At 45.2% G+C, this 6,399-nt stretch overlaps 1 long non-coding RNA gene across 1 annotated transcript; it reads right to left on the bottom strand.

Annotated features, from left to right (window-relative positions):
* Nucleotides 1–3,196: 3,196 nt before the first annotated feature.
* LOC125701872 (uncharacterized) lies at nucleotides 3,197–5,920 on the bottom strand. Its single transcript, XR_007380388.1, has 2 exons — nucleotides 5,851–5,920; nucleotides 3,197–3,384 (listed from the first exon to the last, which is right to left on the bottom strand). It is a non-coding gene; the product is annotated as an uncharacterized LOC125701872 (long non-coding RNA).
* Nucleotides 5,921–6,399: the final 479 nt, after the last annotated feature.

Below are 6,399 nucleotides of genomic sequence, written 5' to 3'. Positions count from 1 at the left end.
CACTTTGCTGGCACATGCCTGCTCTCACCTCCTGATATTTTTATTATTTTGCTGACAGTTTTTCTTTCTGGCTGTCTTATGAGGCAGACTTTTCATTTTGGTTAAAGCCCAGCGAGTATCAAGCAGGGCCAGGGCTGGAGGAGGTCAAGGGAGGAGGCAGGAGTTGCAACTAGCTTGCTGTAAGCTTTCCCTAGACCCAGCTGCCAGCTCCTCCTGCTGTTACCACATGATGGATTTGTTCTCAGCTCCTTGCATGATCTCTTGTACAGCAAAAGCGTTGAGAGAGCAATGACACCCAAATCTGGGCTGGGTGTCCAGCGTCCTCCAGTGATGCTGTAGCAAAACACACAACCGTGCAATGAGAATCCTACAAGAAGCAGACATTGACCTACTGGACAGGAAAACGTTCCTTATCTGACAGCTGTGATGGAACTGGGTGGGTATTTCCACCACTAAGGGCCCACAGGAGATAGAATGGTTCAGAAAGCCTGAAAGGAACGATGCATTGTCCGTGATGGAGGGGCAGGAGACAAAACACGCACACTCCAGATGCTCAGGGTTGGCTGACCTGATCGTTCTGTTCTGTCCACAGACTTGTCAGTTATCAGCTTCCCTCCCCTCTCCTTCAGCCACTGCGCTGCTCAAACAGCTCATTTCTCTCCAGCAGAGCTGTTTGTTTGGAAACATGCCACTGACAAAGTTGTTTTTCTCTTCTGTTTCTTATTATGACACAGCATCACAGTCATTAGCACTTCACATTTAGTGACAACATTTTTCCTTTGGAGACTGTTATTATACAAGATTACAAGGCAGGAACTATTGGAATGCTTCTCAAGGGGAACTGGTTATTGTGTCCAACAAAACTTATGTTGATTTTGAAGCATACTTTAGAAAACTACCACCAGCCATTAGGATCAAAACCAAGCTCTTATTGTGTATTGCCATCTAAATTGGCTCTGTACTCCACATGTGCACTGCATGAAGGAAAGGCAGCACTTTGGGGCCTCTCCTGCAGCCCCGGGGGGTTGCAGGCAGGATGGGATGAGTTAGAAAAGGCAATGAGATGACCTGTTCTCACCCTGGCATTCATTTGATCAAATTACTGAGCACCTGCTATCGAACAGAAACAAGTTTCTACACCTGGACAGTGTAGGGAGCAATGCTGGGTGAGTAATTGATTTTTCAGTTCAACTACTAAGTTAAAAAGTGGGAAAAAGAAATCAATGTGATCCAAATTCTTGTCTTTTTTTTTTTTCCAGCAAGAAAACATAAAAGAAAAAATAAATTCTACTTCAGTGATTAAAAACAAAAATTTTAATTCCATTTTGAGCAAAAAATGGGAATGTCTGCAGCATCTGCATGTTGGAAACCAAAATTATAGTATCCCAACACCCAACAGACACCTAAATTTTGCATCAGTGTAGAACAGATCCACATCTCAGCCCCATGTTTCATAGTGGGCCTGTGTCCAAATGGGGAGTGCTCAGTGCAGGAGAGACATGAACATGAGACATGGCCAGAGAAGGGATGGAACATCTCTCCATGAGGACAGGTTGAGAGTTGGGGTTGTGCAGACTGGAGAGGGAAGGGCTGCCAGGAGAGCCGAGAGCAGCCTTTGGTATCTAATGAGGGGCCATACAAAAGGAAGGGACAGACTCTTCAGTACAGTCTGTGTGACAGGATGAGGGGAAATGGATTCAAACTAAAAGAGTGGATTTTTTTTTGACTGGGTATAAAGAAAATGTTGTTTACAATGAGGGTAGTGAGGCAGTGGCTCAGGTTGCCCAGAGAGGTGGTGAATACCCCATCCCTGCAGACAGCCAAGGCCAGGGGATGGGACCCTCAGCTCTGATGGAGCTCTGGGGGTCCCCATTCATCACAGATGGACCAGATGGCCTTTAAGGGTTCCTTCCAACTCAAACAATTCTATATCTATGATTCTACACCTGTCTTGTGTTTTACCACTGGAATGAAGAAGGCAGGCAGCCATCCCTCCACTGCCACGTCAGGGTCATCCTGAGCCTCTAATTAAGTGGTAATTGATGGGGACAAAGTAGCTGATCTTCTTGAGACTGGATTTGTTCATTTTCAACAGAACGGACATCTTGCAACACAGTTACTTGGAAATGCAGATTAGAGCCAAGCATTTCAGGTTGGTTCCTCTCTGAGCCTCCTGAAGGCATCCACCAGATCTCATCGCCATTTCAATTTACAAACTTGCCCAGTGACCAAAGTTGTTATTATTAAGTTTTAATTCTACTTCACCCAGATGGAATTGCTGGATGAAATAGAAGGTGTCTCCCAGGAAACGCAGCTGCACAGCAGACCCCACATAGCAGAACCCTCCAGCCTGGCAGCCTGCAGATCTTTAGGGATAGGTAAATCAATCCCCATCATGGCATAGGAAAAAAAAAAACTGCTGTGGCAGCACAAAGGATGGATAACATGGCAGGGCCATGAAAAAAAATGCATGAAATGGTGGGCTCCCTTCATTCTGCACAATGTAAGGCAGAGGAACGCAGGTAGACCTGATCTTAGGATGAACTGAGATGCATCAGAACTCCCCTCACCGCAATGAGACGTTCTGTGTCCCTGAATGCTGCAATCACACATCTGCTGCCATGAGTGAGGGCTGTTCTCTGCCTTTGCAGCTGCTGTTGGGAGAGCAGACACGGCTTCCCGAGCTGCCAGTCTATCACCTCCCATCAGCACAAAGTATGTTTTGATAAAGAAATGAAATACGCAAGCTGAGGATAATTGCAGGTTGTAGATAGCGATAATAGCTGCAATTTGGATTGTGGAGGCAATAAACCCAGGCTCAGTCGCTGCCTGCTTTGTTTGGGAAAGAGCCCACACTGCAAACGCTGAAAATGAAATTTATGAAAAATACATCTTTCAGGAAAAGAAATTAGCGTCTATCTGTTGCTGTGGTTGCGGGAGACTGGGAGCTTTAACTTCCTGCAGGCTAAGCCAAAAAGTTTGTATTGGGAGGCAGCCAGCACAGGTGGGAAAAACCACTGCCAGAGTCTGCCATTGCCAGTCATTGGCCATACTGCACTGACCATGAGTTTTTAGGTCATTCCCAGTGGGCTGGGATAAATCTGACTCCCATTTGATTGGCATCAGGTCATCAAACAATAAATGGCTCCCACCGAGGTCTCCCTGTTCGTGCCATTGGGCTGTAAAACATTCCTAATTGAACCTGCTGCTGATGGCCGACTCGTGTCGTGCTGCTCCAGTTTACAGCAAGAGCTCAGCAGTTCCCACAGCGAGCAGAAGATAAGGAAAATCCCATCTCATTTTCTTTCTTCTTGTCTTCCTTTCTTCTTCTGTAGCAGTCTGGAGCTTTCTGTTGGCATCTGAATTCTGTCTGGCTTCAAGCACCTCAGGTAGAGCAAGACAAAAAAAAAAAAAAAAGATGAAAAAGAGAAGATGCAATTAATAAACTGAGATTCAGAGTGAATGAGACTATGTTTCGTTTTTAACCAAATTCAACTAGTGCTCTGTGCATGCAGTAATAGAGGAAATTGGAAATACACCACTGTTCCATTTAGACACCTTCCAAATGGAAATGCTGCGCTACAGAAATGCAGGAGCACTTCAATTTTGTGTTGGTTTTTCTTTTCCTTTTAAATTAAATTGCGTCTTTTCTATGTAAAAGTGGCCAACATCAAGCAAGAAAGACACACATAAACCAGGCAAATAGCTCAAAAATAAAGCAGGGTATTTATCCACCTAATGAAAACACATTCCAGGCTGACCCTAAATTAATTATTTTTTTTTCATATGATGTGCAAGAACAACAACAACAAAAAAATCCTTCCCCAGCAAACCCAGGAGGATTTTTAGGCTGGGTCACTGACACGATAACTCCATTATTTTTCCAGATCATCTCTGAACATGTGAAGTTTCAATCATCTCCATCCCAGAACTTCTTCGGCTGCAAAATTGATCTCTAGGGAAAGCTTCTCTGGCAGTCAGCTTCACTATCCCTTCCTCATTTTCATCCCATTACTCCTAGCCAATTATTTGTTAGACTTATTGCGATGAGCAATGGGTATTTGTGACCTTTTTTTTACTCTGAGCTGCATATTATGGGATGGGAACGTGGTGAGGAAACCTCTTACTGCTGATGGGTTCCGTAATTGTTTTACCTTTAAACATATCTTCAACAAAATATCCCAGCCATTGTGGGGATGAGACTACAGCCTTGGTGAAATGGAAGCACAACGAATGTCCCTGGGGCTCTCTCTAGAGGTGGAAGGGCTTATAAGGAGCAATGAAGACACGGCACTGAGGGATGTGGTCAGTGGGCACGGTGGGGTGAGTTGGGTTGGACTCAGTCATCTTAAGGTTCTTTTCCAATTTCAATGATACTGTGAGTCTAGGACTATGTGAAAAGAGAAGTACAACCTTAAACACCCATGAGTTGCTATAGAATGCTAGTAAAAATAATAATAATAAATGCATTTTTAACAGCAGGAACTGACTCCATTTCATGCTTCTAGAGCAGTAACACTCACTGGACTTCTGATTCAGACTTACTTGAACATTAACCAGTCCTAATTCAAATATGCTATTTTCTAAATGCATATTAGGTAGCTTACAACATGATCCTCCTCACAAACCACCATGGGAAAGAGTTACAGAATCACTAAGATTGGAGAAGACCTCCGAGATCATCCACTCCAACCATCCACCTACCACCAACGTAACCCTACTAAAACAGATCCCTTCGTACCAAATCTAAATGTTTCTTGAATGCTTCCAGGGACCGTGAGCCCCCTGGGCAGCCTATTCCAATGCCTGACCACTCTTTCAGATAAAGTTTTCATAATATCCAACCTGAAGCTCTTCCCAGTGACTACCAACCTCACTCCACACCAAACATAACCACTGTGAACAGTAGGGCAGCCTCACCTACCCATCAGGCAGAGGTGCAGTTTCTCTCTCTGGGTACAACTAAACTTGAAAGTTAACTGCCATCTTATCTGGGCACTGATGTCAATGAACGGTCCGCTCCTCTTATATTCTGTCAGCACTCATTCTCTCCCCTGCTGATGCAGCCATAGGTAGGTCATCACCTTCTCCACCACATTCCCATCACCTCAGGCTTTGGCTGTCAAATATCAAACACTGGCACCAACTCTACTCAAGATAAAAGCTGAAAATTATCTTTTTCAGACCTTAGATAAGTAAATAAATGATCCCTTTCGGCAGCCACTTAAGGGATCCCTCCGGCAGATTCTCCTGTGTTGGGACCACTGCTTTCATCAGGTCGCTTTTCCTTACTCTCTAAAAGGTGGAGAATGGGAGACCCATGGCCCTGACTCTGCAGGTATGCTGTCTGCCACATGATCTAATGACAAAAAAAGCCTGCCAATGGTCCAGTGAAGACACTCAGCACTAAAAGAGATATTTGATTTAAGGAGGATGAAGTGAGGCAAAGCAAGCGCTGTAATGCTGAGCATCCAGGCCAGCAGCAAAGGCAGATGTCTGCACAAAGGTTCTGAAATCACGGGGTCCCAAGTCCACTTTCAGTGGGTGGTATCCTGAGACAGAAGTCATAAGCAACAGCAAAAACAGAGTGAAGAAAAGGCTGAAGTCATTGTGGTGCACCTCATAAAGCCCAGCGGGATATGAAGCCTTTTCATAAAGTCCCACCTGCCTACAAATCTTTAGTGCTGGGAAAGTGATACAGTGAGCTAGTAAACACTTGCCTTTGTACGTCACTTGGTGAAGCAATTGGACAGATTAACACAGTGGGAAAAGCATCACAACAAAGGTGTGATAACAAAAGGACTGGCACAACAGAGAGGTGCTACAAAGGAAGGAAAGAAGATTGCTCACCCCATCAGAAGATTCCAGGTTTGCAGGGCAAAGCACCATCAAGGAAAGAACTCCAGAAAGAGATCCTTCCCCAGGGGCAGCCAGCCCTTCAATGAGGCCTAAGAGAGGTGCAGCCAGGCTCCATCCCTTCCTATCACACAGCTGAACTGCCTTCACCTGTGCTCCCAGGGCTGACCGGCTCCTTTCCCCAGCTGCTCCATCAGTGCTTCAGGCCTGGACTCAACAGTTTCCACACACTTCAACACAACAGGCTTCAGCAGACCAGCAGAATATTGGGCACTCCAATTCACACACCCCCAAGTTCTGGAATGTGCTGCTCTCAAACACTCTCACCATTTCTCAGCATCTTGGTCAAAAGTTTTCTGACACTGTTTGATATTGACAAGCCCATGCCATCCATAGGCATTTTCCAGCTGAGATTGTTCCTTTCCAGAGGAGACAGAAAGACGTTTGGGCTGATGGGTCTGGCTGATACGTGCTCTGCTCAGTGGCCACTGAGCACTTCCCCAAGTTTTATTGCAGATTTAGACAGCAAGCACTGCAGGGAGC

This window comes from Lagopus muta, chromosome 17 (assembly GCF_023343835.1).
Source record: "Lagopus muta isolate bLagMut1 chromosome 17, bLagMut1 primary, whole genome shotgun sequence".
NCBI classification, from domain to species: Eukaryota; Metazoa; Chordata; class Aves; order Galliformes; family Phasianidae; genus Lagopus; species Lagopus muta.
Note: the sequence above shows the minus strand (reverse complement) of the source record. Positions and strands in the feature narration are given on the sequence as shown.